At 38.3% G+C, this 17843-nt stretch overlaps 1 long non-coding RNA gene across 3 annotated transcripts in view; it reads right to left on the bottom strand.

The window, feature by feature from the left end:
• LOC131395217 (uncharacterized) overlaps nt 1-17843 on the bottom strand; it is a 311825-nt gene that overhangs the window by 9782 nt on the left and 284200 nt on the right. For all 3 annotated transcript variants that reach the window (XR_009216300.1, XR_009216299.1, XR_009216301.1), the window contains one exon: nt 12672-12745. This is a non-coding gene — a long non-coding RNA (uncharacterized LOC131395217). The remainder of the gene's footprint in view (nt 1-12671; nt 12746-17843) is intronic.

Below are 17843 nucleotides of genomic sequence, written 5' to 3'. Positions count from 1 at the left end.
AGGGCAGAGTAACAGGACAAGATGGGGGCCAGGAGGGGAGTTGGAAGTGGTGAATGTATGAACAAATAGGAGATCCTAAGAGATCTGGGGAGATCAGGCAGTGTCTACTGCAGTGACATCATCATCATCATCATCATCATCACCACCACCACCACCACCACCTTTTCTTAGGATGGGAATGGAGTCTTTCTTTTATGTGCTTCATTTCCAGGAATACCAGGAAAAACCCATATGTTCCTCTTGAGTTCAAGGTAGAAGTCAGGCCAAGGCCAGAACAATGATATCAGTTCACAGGAAGATGTACCTTCCAGATGATGGTCAAAAATGGAAGCCCTAAGCTAAAAGCTTTATTAGGCAACCTACAGCGTCCGTTTCAGGCACTGTTCTCAGCCAAGGCACCAGATTCTAGCCCCTGTAATTTATTGGAGATGAGAAGCATGGAAACAATGCAGCAAATGGAGACTGGTAGAGACAGCTCCTTTATCACAGTAATAAATGCATATTCCCAGAATCATTGAAACCTTTTTATTTTTAAATCCTCCACCTCTTACCTAATACTATAAAGGCCTGAATTAATTACACAAGGGTAAATAAACAGATGTATTGCTTTCCCAGAGACTCAAAAGGAGATCTAGATTACCTTCCAGCATAAATGTTCCTTAACAAATAGACCTCTAGCCCAGGCATAAGTTAGCATTATGCATCACTTGAACAAAATTAATCTGCCCCCAAATTTACTGGTTCCAGTTGGTTTCCTTTAATAATTCTTACAAAATTTTATTCTGCTTACTTCTGCTTCATGTTTTTCTTTGAGCAATACATGCTATATCCTAAAGTCATGAGAATAGGTCACTGGGTAAAAAGTAGGTGGATGGACACATGCAGATTTTTCCAGAGAAACAACTCAGATGTCCTAGTATATCATGATGAGAACAAATTTGACCCCAGTTTAAGGAAACAGAAGTCCATGCTCTTGATTTTTGGTGCTTTAGTCATGGCAGTGGATTCTTTTGAATGTGGGAAGCCTAGACTATAACTGGTTCTAGAAAAAAGAAAGATTTAAAGAAAGGTATGTTTTAAAGTCACAGTGTCACTGGGAGATACCAGTTGACAAAACCCTCCCATAGGAGAGAAACAGTGTTTGTACCAAAAGCACAGATCTAGACTTGAATTCCAGATCTGAAGTTGACTAGCTGGGTTATTTCTCACAAGTTCCTCAAAACCTGTGAATCTCTATTTTCTTATCTGTACAATGGGGGAAATGATGTTAACATTTAATAGTTTTATTGTGAGAATTAAATGGGGCAATTGATGAAAGACATTCTGCGAAGTAATGGCCATAAAAAGTTCTCAATAATTATGAGGAATTATTAAGGTGTCATTTACCTTGTTGTATGATTGTGGTCAACCATGAAGACCTGGAAAAGTCTAAAAACTCATCTGATGTACAAGATCACCACAGTAGTAGAGTAACTGAGTGATTCTGAAAAGTAAACTAGCTAGAAAGGATTCATGATGGAGGTGTGACATCAGTTGAAAAGGCAATTTTGGAAAAACTATGTGACAGACAGATTATTTGGTTGGAATGTACATTTGTTTTCTGTTGTGACATAACAAATTAGCACAAATGTAGCATCTTAGAACAATACACACATTTATTGTCTCACAGTTTTTGTACATCGTGAGTTTGGGCATGGCATAGAGGAGTCCTCTGCTCTGTGTCCCAAGGCTATGATCAAGGTGTTGTTGGGCTATGTTCTCATCTGAAGGTTTGACTGAGAAAGAATCCAACTCTATGCTCATTCAGGTTGCTGGCAGAGTTCCTTTCCTTGTGGCCAGAAGATTCAGGACCTTGCTTCTTATTGGCTGTTGGCTAGAGGCCGCCATCAGGTTGTGAAGGCCACCTGCAGTTCCCACAGGCCAAGAACACTTCTTTGCCACGTGGGCTTCTCCAGCCTGGTGACTTCCTTCAGCAGGTCTCTAGATGCAATGTGCTAAGATGGACTCTTATTCATTGCAATATATTCACAAGAGTGATTTTAAAGGAGACCATCCATTACATTTATCATATTCTGTTGGTTAGAAACAAGTCATAAATCCCACGTGCACTCAAGGGAATGGGTTATTGTAAGGGTGTGTGTTTTAAAGAGTCTGACTCTCTTTTTTGATGTTTGACTGCTGATGGCTTTTAAACCTCACCACTCTCTCTTCCCCTTCTGCTCTGTATCTGGGCAAAGCTGATAAGGAAGCCTGAGTGCTCCCTCATTTGACACTGGCAGGCAGTTCAAAACATGCAAGCCCTTGGCCATGCACAGGAACCTTCATTCCAGCCCCACCCCCTAAACACCATAAAAACTTCAAGCCACTTCAGACTTTCTTGGGAGCCACTTTAGCGTCCCCAGAAAGCCTCATTATGCGAGTAATAAGCATTTTCATACTCTCTTGGGTAGTGTGTGGTGTCATCAGTCTTGACACCTGAACCAAATTTTGGGTGGAGGTCCATTCCATTCTCTGTGGTGGCATAATGATGTGAGTATCTGGAGAAGGGAGTGTGGGGGACACCCTAAAGTCAGAACACCAAAGCATGGTTATTGGTGATATAAACAGGGATCTGAAGCTTCTAAATGATAACTCTTCAACTGTATCAGGCAAGTATTTCAAGTACTGAGCAAGCTGACCTTAGTGGTTCTAAGTGAAAAATGTTTAAAACGAACTCTTTAACTGCTGGAAGGATTAATCTGCTTATTCTGTTAATTCATTCATGATTTCATCCATCATTAATTCTGAAAGGATTTATTGAGCATCTGTGGTGTACCAGCACTGTGTTAGATGCTAGGGATACAGCAGTACACATGACATACAATATCCCTACCTTCATGTATTTCCCATTTAATGGGAAATATAGAGAAGTAAACAGACAATTACATCACTAAGTGATATGTGCTAAAATGGGTCAAATTTGGGGAGTGGTGGGAACACTGAGGAGAAACATCTGCTCCACTTAAATGTAGTGACTTGAAGTGAGAATTGAAAGATGAGCAGGAATTAGTCAAACAAAACATGTAAGCATAAATATGGGGGAGAGTGTTATGGAATTGCAATTGGGGGCAGAGGGAATGGTCCAAAAAGATAGAAAGCATGCCAAAAGGTCTAGCAGCAAAGAAAGAATTGGGATATTTAGGGAACTAAAAGTATTTCAATAATTTACTGTAATGACAGAATGTGTCTGCTCTTTGAGTCTCTGAAGAGCTGTTCTAATACAACCTGGAAAGCCAGGCCATCCAATCTTATGAGTAAAGTCAGTAAACTTTATATTCAGAAAGGTTATTTTTTCAGTTTTCTGGTGTACAAAAGGCATACCTAGCTAGAGATATTGAGTTAGAAAATTTCTGTCACCTTTTCACTATTAATGGAGGGTCCTAACACATGCCTATTGGATCTGCTATGTGACTTTGATGATGGGTTTAGTTCTCCAATTTTCTCTGGAGTCATCACAATGTAACATGGAACATCTCCATATTTGGTCCTCATGATGAAGGTGCGTTCAGGTTCATGGCTTAGCTCCAACACTTAAGAGCTGTGTAGTTTTGGATTTCTTTGAGCTGCAGTTTCTTCATTTGTGAATATGCAATAATAATGTTTGCAAAGATATCACTTATAGGAATATGGGATTTCCTTGATGGCACGATCTCTTGCTGTGTTGCATACCCCAGAAGTGTCATTATAACCCACTCCAAAGTTCGGAAGAGTTGGTAAATCTCCTCAGAGAGAAAAGACTCTGATCCAGACATGGCTTAACAATGAAGGCTCCTTCAGTCTGAGCAGTGCGGGGCTGCCATTGTTGATTCATTTTGTGTCAGTGCCTGAGAAGCTTAGTGGCTTTTGTTCATATTTATGCTGGCGTTTGGAGTCTCAGGAGGTATGATTGAGATATGAAAAAAGACAAGAGAAAAGATAACTTTTTAAAAGCCAGAGCAAGTGCCGGAGTTTGTCTCTTCTCTTTGGGTTGACTTCTAAATAACATTTTGAAGTGTCTTTCTGGATAATCTCACCAAGGAGAGAGATCCTGACAGAGAGAGAGAGAGACAGAGAGACAGAGGAGAGAGAGAGGAAGAAAAAATTTAAAGGATGTAAAGTATATTCAGATATAATTTCGACTAATATTCATTAAATATTTATGAGAAAAGAGTTACTTCCTTAAACTATTATTTTATTTCTTATTTTTCAGAAATAGATCAGTGCAGAGTAAAATTTGTCCAAGGACAAAATTAGAGGCAGGGGATTCAGGGTCTTCACAAAAGTACACTTCTAAGATAACATGATTCTGTGGATGACATATGTCCTCTGAGACTGGCTAACAGGAGGATAGCACACCAAGACTAGTGTGATGGAGCAAATCAAAATATCATTCTCATCCTTCACTAAAGACTCCAGCCCCAGCCAGAAGTACAACCCTTCTGTCCTCAAACTCAACCAAATGAGCAAGCATGCATGCCAGCACAATCTTCATGTATCTTAACTTATCCAAAGAATGAAGCTTAGCCAACAAGACAACCTGTTTTGCACTTCCAGGGACTCTTCATTTCTTGATCAGCTTGAGGAATAGGGAGCCAGTGGGTGAGGAAAAGACTCTTCAGGTTAAAGAGGGCTGTGGTTATGAATACTGTACTTCCGTTTCCCTACACAAGCTTCCAGTTTAGGGGAAAAAAGAATTATCGCTCCCTTTGTTATCTTTTCCCTTATTCCAGATGTTGCTCAATATGGTAATTACACATCCCACACCCATTTGCAAAATTACTCTCTTGCACACCAGTAATGAATCTGTTCCAAAGACTGACACTAACAGCCCCCAGGACTGAGCCCATTCTGCCATTTTATGCGAGAGCAAAACAGTGATTCCTGAAAGATGACCCAGTAGGCCCCGGAAATCGGTTAAAATGCTTTCAGAAAGTAAGGACTGTCAACAGGGTTCATTTATAATAATGGAATTGTAAAATCAACCTAATTGTCTAAAAGCAGGGGATCAATTAAATAAAGTATGCTATAACCTTAAAATGAAGTTTCATACAGGCATTACAATCTAATAATAAAAGCATATTTGATGGCATGGGGAACTGCTCCTGCAGTGTGAAGTTTCAGAACACAATGTGTAACAATATGATTCTATTCTTGCAATATATTAATGCATATATGCCTAGAACGTTCCCTGTGTGTGTGTGTGTGTAGAATGCACTCACTCTCTTTTTTCAGATCTCACTCAGAACTTGCTTTCTCATTGAAGCCTTCCCCAGACACTCCATCTAAAATCTCAAGCTCCTCTCAAATACTTCAATCCCTGTACTCTTGTTTATTTTTCCTCCTTAGCGTTTATAACTCTGTAGCATACTAAATGTATCTGTCAAGGTCCTGGAAAGAAGCAGATGGCGCACAGAGTATAGTAATTGAAAAGATTTTAATGCAAGGACTATTTACCAGGGTGTGGGCAGAGTTAAGGAAAATCAGCAAGACATTGCAACACGTTGCAGGATGAGCAATAATGGGTGAGCCAATGCCATCTCTGGGAATGAAGGGGCAAGAGGAGACGGCAGTTATCAGAACGTGGAGAGAAAGCGGTGACTGCAGAAGAAGGCCACCGGACAGGAGCTGTAGCCTGAGCGAAGGAACAAAGCCACTGTGGACCCACAGCCCAACAGGAATAAATACTCTGGCCTCTCTCGCCTTCCACCTTCTGATCTCCAGCCAGGGCCTCCCACTTCCCGAAGCCAACCAAAATGCAGAGGACAAAGGAGCTGGATGATGTGGTCCTTAAAGTTCATTCTCCCACAGAGCATTGTGGAAATATCCAAGAGGATATTCGCAACAACTGCAAAGTTTACTTATTTTTTTGTATATTGACTCACCCTACTAAAATATAATTTCTAAGAGGATAGGGATTTTTGTCTGTTTTACCACTAATGTATTTCCAGCACCCGGAAGACTGCCTGTGTACAGTAGATGGCTTAGTAAATATTTGATGAATGAATGAATGTTGAGTGATAGGTATGAAATGCTTGTATTTGGGTAGCAGGTTTATGGTGATTTTAATTTCTTCATGTGACTTTCTATATTTTCCAAGCTTATTCAATAAACATATTTGTTTACAATCAAGCTAGATAGATAGATACATAGATACATAGATACATAGATACATAGATAGTCTGGAGTCTGGCAAGAAGGCAGGGAAAAGGAGACAATTCCTATTCGGCAATTCATCAAGCAATAAAAATGGTGCTGTTCCCCAGCTCTGGACCATGTAGATTCAGTCATGTGTAGGAAGTGCTGATCAATATTATCTTTCCAGACGTTACAAATACCCCAGACCAATTGCCTATATATTATTTATGGTGTCAAGATAATATTTAAACAATACATAATTAAACAGCAGCCAACTCTGCAGACACAAGCAGAGCATTGATCACGAAAGAATCCAGCTTTATTTTGACAAAAGGAAGGAAAGATGTCCTTCAGGGTTTGACAACTATTTTATAATAAAACCAGACAAGCATCTTAGCAGTTCCTTTTCCTGACAGAGGCCCCCAACCTCTAGCAATGAATGTCCCAAATCAATATCATTACTTACACTTTTATCTCTTTATCTGTAAATTATAGTTACCTGTATTACAAGCCCAGTTCAATCATTGGTCCCTAAACACAAGGCCGGCGGTAAATTCTAGCAATGAGCTTCCCAAGGCAGAAGTTATTCTGTCAGCAGCAGAAATGATGATTGGATGATATGAAATTGTATTTTATTAGCTGACTCAAAACATATATAGTAAAATCAGTTAAAATTACCTCACTGTAGCCAAGTTTTACCTGCCCTAGATACTAGGTGCTCCATCATTCAGCTGTCATTATAACAACAAAAGCCTGTAGCCGAGTTATCTTATATATTCACACCAGCTTTATAGTAGGGGCTGCTAGCATTTTTGAATGGAATGTAATAGACATTGATTTGCACACCCAAGTGTGAATGTTGTCCTTTTCCTTTACCACCTTCCAGCTTGTAAATAAATGAGCTTTTATTTCTCCTCACCATGGCCCCTTTCCTCACTCCAGATGCTGTTCCTGGATTTTCAGTACGGTAGTTGCACGTTGAAAACCTGAACACTCCTTGAATGTTGCAAAAAAAACCCCCACCAGATTGAATGAAAGTGTTTTGTCAATCAATAGGAAAAAAATCTTAGATGTAGTTCACAAATACCATTAAATTAATGAAGGTTTTAAGTTACCTTGTTTCATCTATGTTCTGTATTTGTTTATTCATATGTTTATGTATTTGTAAAATACGTATTTTATCTTATATTTATCATGAAATTTCATGAACAGCATCTTCTGTTCCAAGAACAATTCCTAACCACGTCAATGGCAATAAAATGTAAAACAAGGCATTGTGTTAAAAGGAGGGGATAAGATATAATAGCTATTGCTATCTGATATTTCCTGGCATAACAGCATGAATCCACTGAGAGTTTCTGGCTAAAGACCTTTGTTAATGAATGTTCCAGGATTCCACAGAGCCCTGGCCAGGACTTCGCTGGCTCGCCAAGAGTGGCAGCCAGGGTAGCAGCAGTGGCACCTTTGCTTGGAGTGATAAATTGATTAATAAATGATAACCAAGTTTATACAGTGCGATGATGACTGATTGGACACGCCAATTCATCAGGGTTGTATCTTCATGCTGGATTCGCAATGGCAGCCCCCAGAAAAGGGAAAGGTCAAGGGTAAGAAGGAGACATAGCAGCCAAGATGAGAGCATGAAAGTCTTTGCTAGGAGTTGAAATGGAAAAGAAAAGAGAATTCTTTGGTAAATTCTTTGCTCTGTCACTTAGCATCATTAAAAAACTAGTTTGTATGTCCATCTAACTCTCTTTCATGCAGTTAGCAAAAGTCACTAAAAGACCAAAACTAATAGAGAATAAAACACTGAGGATATATATATTATTATAAATAGGATACATACTATATATTATTACATATATAGGTTATATATGTATATATATATCCTATACATATAATATATGTATAATATTCCAAAGGTAGAAAAGGAAGCCTGTATCAAATGAAGGATTTGGTCATGGTCTTGCTAATTTACGTCATTTGACTCACATTCCTGAGATATCTGCTGTGTGCTAAAAACTCTGCTAAGCCCTGGAGATTAACATAAAAGATGAAGTCTTTTGTTTTTGAGAAGCTCAGAGTCTCATGGAGAACACCAACAAGAAATCATTGTTATACCAGAGATAAGCCTGGGATTCTGCAGGTGCCCATAGAAAGGAACCTGACCTAGGGGCCAGCCCCGTGGCATAGCGGTTAAGTGCACGTGCTCCGCTACTGGTGGCCCTGGTTCAGATCCCGGGCGCGCACCGACACACCACTTGTCAGGCCATGCTGTGGCGGCGTCCCACATAAAGTGGAGGAAGATTGGCTCGATGTTAGCTCAGGGCCAGTCTTCCTCAGCAAAAAAATAAGAGGAGGATTGGCATGGATGTTAGCTCAGGGCTGATCTTCCTCACCAAAGGAAAAAAAGAAAGGAACTTGACCTAAACTGTGGGTAAAGAGAAGGCTTCTAAGGAGAGGTAGTGTTTAACTGCCTCTTTGAGACCCAGGGGAAGTTAGCCATTCCAACAAGTGAGGAGGCAAGCAGAGAGGGCAGAACGTACAAGATACAAAGAGGTGCATTGAAGGGACTAAAATAATTCTCACAGCTGGAGTAGAGGGAGCTTTGGAATTGGTGGGCTGGTTTGAAGAAGTCACTTTTACTTTGCTTCATGCAACAGAGCACAGAGAGCAGAGCCAGAGTTAGACCTGAGTCCAAGTCCTCCATACCTCACCTAATAGCTCATAACTTTGGGCAAATTACTTAATCTCCATGAGCCATAGTTTCTTTATGTGGAGAAAGAAGATAATGGTAGCACCCTTCTCATAGGCTGGCACATAGTAGATTTTAAAAAATCAATAAATTCTGTATTAAATATTTAAATAGTAATATTATTACTATTATTGGAATCCACTGATCCCTGGTTCTTGCTTTGTCCCTTAAATAAAAATAGTTTCCTCTTAGCCTGCTATCTCTGTTCACTTCTGGAGAGAAACTGGCCACATCTTTGGGAAGGTAAAGTTGACGACAGACTATCACAGAGACAGTAGGATGGCAAATAGCACCACATCATCTTGAGTCTGAGGACAGTCAAGGATTGTCTACTGCCCTCTTAGGTAAGCCCTGGTTCTGAAGTAGCTACTGGGATCTGCAGATGCTGAGGGTCCAATAAACCTCCTCTCTTCACCCCACTGCTAGAATGTTCCCCGCAGTGCCACAACTCAAGATCTTCAGCTAGGTTCACATTGGTTTCATCATGACATGGTGGTTTTAAGTGCCCCAAACTCCACTCCAGGAAAGAAAGCAAAGAAAAAACGACTCCTCTGTTTTCTTTGCCACAGATACTACTTTTTTTCCCAACTACTGCAGTGAGAATTGAAGATTGAAAGCCAATAAGCTTCTATTGACTCAGAGTACAAGGGGACTTAATTTATCCAAAGCACGGCAGAAAAAAAAACAATACAGGTGTGTCCTTTGCCATAAATAATGCAGATTTACTCTCTGCGAATTTCATAACTTCAATGATGCTGGAAATATACTGACTCAAGAGTATAAAGCAAAACTCTCTCCTGGCAATCAATTGTTTACAGGGTTGACATTTTTCTAACATCTGTTTGAAGATTTTGAAGTTTAAAACCGCTATTTTTCATTGACCATACTGACATTTTTGCCACGCTCTCCTTAGCTAAACTGGTACCTTGGCTTGTTTAATCCAAAAAATGCAGCTAGTTCTTCAAGGCTTCTGAGGACAGTGTGAAGAGCAAAGTACAACACTGTATTTCCCACCTTCCTTTAAGAAGCAGCAGGTAGCTGCCCCTGCTGTGGAAAGACTCACTCTTGGAACTTGGGTCAACGGTTTGCTTTGCAATTTCTTTTTGTGAGTACCACCAAGTCACCATATTGCTTATTTAAAAACAAACAAAAAATAAATCCTGGGTCCTCCTATGTATGTGAACAGAGTACGATATCTGATTGGTTCAAGATTAGAAAATAATTAAAACTATTGCTTTGTTTATTGCTGTGGTCTTATCCTGAGGAGCAAAGAAATTCTATAGAAAAAATGCACTGGACTTTCTTTAACAGATACTATTTTATTATTTTGTTGTAAATGAAACAAAAAAAAATGAGAGCTCAATTAATGAAGCTGGCCGTTCTGGAAGAAAAGAATAACTAAAGGAAGGCCTTCCAATAATAGAAGGGATTTCAGTTATAATAATAATAACATTCTAATATGATTCAAGGGGCTTGGAAAACTCTAGGAATGTATCAAATGTCTTCTCTTTGATGAGCCCAAGGTAATTTCTGAACAATTTTCTGGAGTCCTAAAATAGGTAAGTCATCTCGATATAGGAAGAATCTGGGAAGCTGTGTTTAACTATCAGGTCAAACCACATTCACCTGCTTTTTGTAGTAGTCAAAAAATGTTCATGGGGGTGGTCCTTTGATGTTTCATCTAGGCTAGGCTACCGCCCCGTAATATAATCAAAACACTAACAAAGGTGTTGTTCTGAAGATGTTTGCTATATGTGAGTAAAGTCTGTAGTCAGGTGACTTTGAATAAGCGAGATTATCCTAGATAATCAGGGTGGGCCTCCTTCCATCAGTTGAAAGGCCTTAAGAAGAGGGCTGAGGCTTTGCTGATGAAGATACTCAACTAGGGATAGCAGCTTCAGCAGGCACTGAGAGTTCCAGCCTCCCTTTCCTGGCGCCCTGCCCTATGATTTGGGACTTTCCTAGCCACTCCCCACAGTCATATAAGACAATTTTTTGCAGTAAACCTCTTAATTTATATCTCCTATGGGTTCTTTTCCTTGGGGTTGAACTCCGACTGGTACACTCAACTATCAGCAATCTCACGTGGTTCAATCTGATATAGAGTCATTTGGCAAAGGAAATATCATGTATGAGAAAAATGTAAAGTTTACTGAAAATAAGAAAATTTTAAAATGAGTATGAGAAAGCAGCTATGTTATAATTGAATATTACCTTCTCTGTACATTATGTTCTTAACGTTTTGCACTTCCATTTGTTATTTTAATATAAATACCTGAATATGTGTAATAAATATAAAATATAACTAAAACATTATTATTTTATTAATTACTTGCTATTTAGTGAGGCTTAAACTATGTTATTATTTTCTGGTCAATTGATAAAAATGAGACAAAGGAGACATAACTTTTGATGAGAATGTTAAGAAAAAGCTTTCAAAATTTCAGAATTGCTCAGGAAAGAAAGACCTTGGCAAAATATTTTGGCGAGAAGGATACTGGAAATGTATTGCCTTTTCTGCTCTTGGGGGCAACATCTAGCTTTACCAACTGGATAGTTTTGACAAGAGGCTCTATTAGTCTCCCAGTTTCTCTACTTCTTCAGATCAATGCTTTACTATCATAATGCTAGTGGAAGCCAGAAAATGTTAAATATCTGAAGATCCATTATTTTTGACTCCTTGCACAAAATTATAACGATAGCTGTCACCTCAAAACATTTTGGAGTCAAATACAGCCATGGGGTTGAAGCTGAAAGGCTGACCCTGGCTGTAATGGAGAAAAGTAAACTAGAGTCATATATGGTTTCGATGAAAATAATCAGTGGTGTGAGCAGCCCAGGTAAGTAAGGCTCTTAAATGGATGTTTCAGAATCTGTCAGATCCCTTTAAATGAGAATTTATGGTTTTACAAACACAGGACATTTTAAAATGGACCCACATACAGGGAAGAATAACGAAGAGAAATACTAAAGGTAAGCTGTGAAGACAGCAATGGCTCTCGCACCATTTCTCTAAAATCCATCACAACTGAATCGCTAATGTTCTATATTTAATAGGAGGCTGCTCTCTGACACCATAAATCCAGGAACAGTATTTTAGTTATTTACCAAGTGATTAAACTGTAGTAATTTATTCCACTTTTACACCCATATTTTTCCCCCAGGATCCTAAAGGATTTTATTGCCTCCCATAAAGCATTTTCACTCTAAATAATCAATATTGATTTAACTATATTGTATTATTTTTTAGATTTATTTTCTTATTTTGCATGAAATTCTAACCTCATGCAGTTTATAAAAAGATAAAGTAGCTCCCTTCCAAAAACCCTTTCTGAGGTCCTTCTTCCATGCCATTTTCCTGGCTGCCAATTCTGGGGAAATCATGTTTAACAGCACTCTTAATTGTGACTTTATTTTGTTATTCCTTATAGAAATTTTTAAAGAGGGAAAGGATGAAATGGATGAGCTACACCAAAAGTAAAAAACGCAGGGGCTGGCCCAGTGGCATAGTGGTTGGGTTTGTACTTTCCACTTCAGTGGTCAGGGGTTCGCAGGTTCAGATCCCAGGCGCAGACATACACGCCACTTGTCACAGCATGTTGTGGTGGTGTCCCACATACAAAACAGAGGAAGATTGGCAACAGATGTTAGCTCAGGGACAATCTTCCTCACCAAAAATAAAGGTAAAAACTGCATAAAAATGTAAAATCCCAGGCCTCTGAGCAAATATTTAAGGCAATATTGAGCTAACTAACCAGCATACCTGATAAGACAATGTTTCAGGTCTCTTATCCCTTACAGCCCTGGGCAATGGTGGATATGAGGCTGCAGAGGAATCTGCAATAAAAGTACAAGAAACCATTGGATGAAGTTAGCACAATATCCTGGTCGATCATCTTTGCTCAAATATTTACAGGAATTATTTTATATGGAACAAGTAAAAATCATATTATTTTAAATATCAATGTATTTGATATTAATATATAATTAATAGTGTCAGATATTAAAATTACATATTGTATTATGTAGTTTGGCATTGTATATCATAGGATGGAATGTTAAATTGTGGGGGGAGTCTATGAGATAAATTGCAACAATTATCAAAAAATCAGGCTTTGGGGTATACCTTCAGATATCAGTAGCAATACTTTTTATGTAGTCTCCCAATTTCTCCCATTTTTCTCCCCCCATCCTATTTAAAAATATGTGTTCACTATCCTTTTTATTTAAGGGAACTTGAGTGAGACATTTGAGAAGTATTTTGCCAGATGCGCTGATCCGGTGGAAAGGTGTTTCAGTCTCGTGATCAGTTTAGAGCACGGTTACTTAGGATGAGTCAGACAAGTTCTTAGCAGGTGAGAGCTAAGAGCCACAGTTCCTCGTGTGAAGGTCTGAATAAATGTCCAGATTGCTTAAGGGAGCTATGAAGATGGGACTAAGTAGTCATGCTTCAAAGATCTTTGAATTCAGGAACCTCTAAGAGAGAACCAGGATAGTAAATGCTGCCAGAGTGTTTCTGTTGACATTTCATACAGAAAGCCAGACATGGATGGACAAGCCCTTCAGAAGTTGAAAGGCTTCTGTTGGTCTCTAACCTGTGTACCTTATTGTCAGTATCTTCAGACAGAGCCACATCTTTAAGACAACAGGCTAGTCTGATTTAATGCAAGGGACATGGAGAACTGAAACCAAATGTCTCAACTTCCCCTTTATGACAGCTATAAAACTCTGAGGACTGGGCAAGGACTCTGGTCAGAGAGAATCTGACATAGTCTCAGCCCACTCTTCACCTCCCGTTCACTGAAAAATATGCACGGGAGAGATGGGCTTTTCCTTCCATGAGAATACTATTCAGTCAGCAATGCTGTTTGGAAACATCATATAGGAAAGAGGGCTGTTGACCAGTGTAAATGGAAGGCCCGTGAAATCTGAGGAATTCTATTTCTCATTAACTCTGAAACATTTGCTTTCTTTGTGCCTGTTCCCCTACTTACTAAAATGGAGGATATGATTCAACAAAACCCCATTGAGATAAAATGCTTGGTGCTTTTCAAAAGACAACTTTAAAATAACATTTATAGATTTATTTCATAGACATTTATATATCTTTTCTTCAAAATCAATGAACTTGTGTACAAAACAAGTACAGAAACTTGGCGTGGTCACTAGTCAGAATCAAGTCAATATCTTTATCATACACATCAAAATTCTTAGAAGTTAAATTAATGCCTTTAAGCTTATTTGCAAAGAATGGTTTTAGCATGTGGGTGTCCAGTTTTCCCAACACCATTTACTGAAGAGACTATCCTTTCTCCCTTGTATACTCTTGGCTCTTTTGTTGTAAATTTATTGGCCATAAATGCATGGCATTACTTCTGGGCTCTCTATTCTGTTCCATTGATCTGTCTATTTTTGTGCCAATACCATGCTATTTTAATTACTATAGCTTTGTGATATAGTTTGAAATTAGGGAGCATGATTTCTCCGGCTTTGTTCTTCTTTCTCAAGATTGCTTTGGCTATTCGGGGTCTTCTATGATTCCATACAAATTTTGGGACTGTTTGTTCTATTTCTATGAAAAATGCCACTGGAATTTTGATGAGGATTGCATTGAATCTGTATATTGCTTTGGGTAGTATGGACATTTTATTTTTATTTTTATTTATTTATTATTTTTTTAATTTTTTGTTTATTGCAGTAACATTGGTTTATAACATTGTAAAAATTTCAGGTGTACATCATTGTACTTCTATTTCTGCATGGACTACATCATGTTCACCACCAAAATACTAATTATAACCCATCACCACACACATGTGCTGAATTATCCCTTTCACCCTCCTCCCTCCCCCCTTCCCCTCTGGTAACCACCAATCCAATCTCTGTCCCTATGTGTTTGTTTATTGTTGTTATTATCTACTACTTAATGAAGGAAATCATACGGTATTTGACCTTCTCCCTCTGACTTATTTCACTTTGCATTATACCCTCAATGTCCATCCATGTTGTCACAAACGGCTGGATTTCATCGTTTCTTATGGCTGAGTAGTATTCCATTGTGTATATATACCACAGCTTCTTTATCCATTCGTCCCTTGATGGGGACTTAGGTTGCTTCCAAGTCTTGGCTATTGTGAATAACGCTGCAATGAACACAGGAGTGCATGTACCTGTGCAAATTGGTGTTTTCAAGTTCTTTGGATAAATATCCAGCAGTGGAATAGCTGGATCATATGGTAGTTCTATCCTTGATTTTTTGAGGAATCTCCATACTGTTTTCCATAGTGGCTGCACCAGTTTGCACTCCCACCAGCAGTGTATGAGAGTTCCCTTTTCTCCACATCCTCTGCAACACATACTGTTTCCTGTCTTGTTAATTATAGCCATTCTGATGGGCATGAGGTGATATCTCATTGTAGTTTTGATTTGCATTTCCCTGATAGTTAGTGATTTTGAACATCTTTTCATGTGTCTGTTGGCCATCTGTATATCCTCTTTGGAGAAATGTCTGTTCAGGTCTTTTGCCCATTTTTTAATTGGGTTGGTAGTTTTTTTGTTGTTGAAATGCATGAGTTCTTTATATATTTTGGAGATTAAGCCCTTATCAGATGTATGGTTTGCAAATATCTTCTCCCAATTGTTAGGTTGTCTTTTCGTTTTGTTTATGGTTTCCTTTGTTGTGCAGAAGGTTTTTAGTTTGATGTAGTCGCATTTGTTTATTTTTTCTATTGTTTCTCTTGCCCAGTCAGATGTGGTGTTTGAAAAGATGTTGCTAAGACCGATGAGGAAGAGCAAACTGCCTATGTTTTCTTCTAGAAGTTTCATAGTTTCAGGTCTTACATTCAAGTCTTTAATCCATTTGGAGTTAATTTTTGTGTATGGTGTAAGGTAAGGGTCTACTTTCATTTTTTTGCATGTGGCTATCCAGTTTTCCCAACACCATTTGTTGAAGAGACTTTCTTTTCCCCATTGTATGTTCTTGGCTCCTTTGTCAAAGATTAGCTGTCCATAGATGTGTGGGTTTATTTCTGGGCTTTCGATTCTATTCCATTGAGCTGTGTGTCTGTTTTTGTGCCAGTACCATGCTGTTTTGGTTACTATAGCTTTGTAGTATATTTTGAAATCAGGGAGTGTGATACCTCCAGCTTTGTTCTTTTTTCTCAGGATTCCTTTAGCTATTCGGGGTCTTTTGTTGTTCCATATAAATTTTAGGATTCTTTGTTCTATTTCTGTGAAAAATGTTGTTGGAACTTTGATAGGGATTGCATTGAATCTATAGATGGCTTTAGGAAGTATGGACATCTTAACTATGTTAATTCTTCCAATCCAAGAGCATGGAATATCTTTCCATTTCTTTGTGTCGTCTTCAATTTCTTTCAGAAATGTTTTATAGTTTTCGGTGTACAGATCTTTCGCCTCTTTGGTTAAGTTTATTCCTAGGTATTTTATTCTTTTTTTTGCAATTGTAAATGGGAGAGTATTCTTAATTTCTCTTTCTGCTACTTCGTTGTTAGTGTACAGAAATGCAACTGATTTTTGTATGTTGATTTTGTATCCTGCAACTTTACCATATTCGTTTATTACTTCTAAAAGTTTTCTGGTGGGTTCTTTAGGGTTTTCTATATATAAAATCATGTCATCTGCAAATAGTGACAGTTTCACTTCTTCCTTTCCAATTTGGATCCCTTTTATTTCTTTCTCTTGCCTGATTGCTCTGGCTAGGACTTCCAATACTATGTTAAATAGGAGTGGTGACAGTGGGCATCCTTGTCTGGTTCCTGTTCTTAGAGGGATAGCTTTCAGTTTTTCACCATTGAGGATGATATTAGCTGTTGGTTTCTCATATATGGTCTTTATTATGTTGAGGCACTTTCCTTCTATACCCATTTTATTCAGAGTTTTTATCATAAATGGATGCTGTATCTTCTCAAATGCTTTCTCTGCATCTATTGAGATGATCATGTGATTTTTGTTCTTCATTTTATTAATGTGGTGTATTATGTTGATTGATTTGCGAATGTTAAACCATCCCTGCATACCTGGAATAAATCCCACTTGATCATGGTGTATAATCTTTTTAACGTATTGTTGTATGCTATTTGCTAGTATTTTGTTGAGGATTTTCGCATCGATGTTCATCAGTGATATTGGTCTGTAATTTTCTTTTTTTTGTGTTGTCCTTGTCTGGTTTTGGTATCAGGGTAATGTCAGCTTCGTAGAATGAGTTAGGGAGCTTCCCCCCCTCCTCAATTTTTTGGAAGAGTTTGAGAAGGATAGGTATTAAGTCTTCTTTGAATGTTTGGTAGAATTCATCAGGGAAGCCGTCTGGTCCTGGACTTTTATTTTTGGGGAGGTTTTTGATTACTGTTTCGATCTCCTTACTGGTGATTGGTCTATTCAAATTCCCTACTTCTTCTTGATCCAGTTTTGGAAGGTTGTATGATTCTAAGAATTTATCCATTTCTTCCAGATTGTCGAATTGGTTGGTATATAGCTTTTCATAGTATTCTCTTATAATCTTTTGTATTTCTGAGGTGTCTGTTGTAACCTCTCCTCTTTCATTTCTGATTTTACTTATTTGTGCCTTCTCTCTTTTTTTCTTGGTGAGTCTAGCTAAAGGTTTGTCTATTTTGTTGATCTTTTCAAAGAACCAGCTCTTGGTTTTATTAATTTTTTCTATTGTTTTTTTGGTCTCTAGTTCATTTATTTCTGCTGTGATTTTTATTATTTCCCTTCTTCTACTGATTTTGGGCTTTGTTTCTTCTTCTTTTTCTAGTTCCTTTAGGTGCATTGTTAGATTGTTTATTTGAGAATTTTCTTGTTTGTTGAGATAGGCCTGTATCGCTATAAACTTCCCTCTTAGAACCGCTTTTGCTGTATCCCATAAATTCTGGCATGTCGTATTTTCATTTTCATTTGTCTCCAGGTATTTTTT

This window comes from Diceros bicornis, chromosome 31, assembly GCF_020826845.1.
Source record: "Diceros bicornis minor isolate mBicDic1 chromosome 31, mDicBic1.mat.cur, whole genome shotgun sequence".
NCBI lineage: Eukaryota > Metazoa > Chordata > Mammalia > Perissodactyla > Rhinocerotidae > Diceros > Diceros bicornis.
This window is presented reverse-complemented; position numbering and strand designations above follow the sequence as displayed.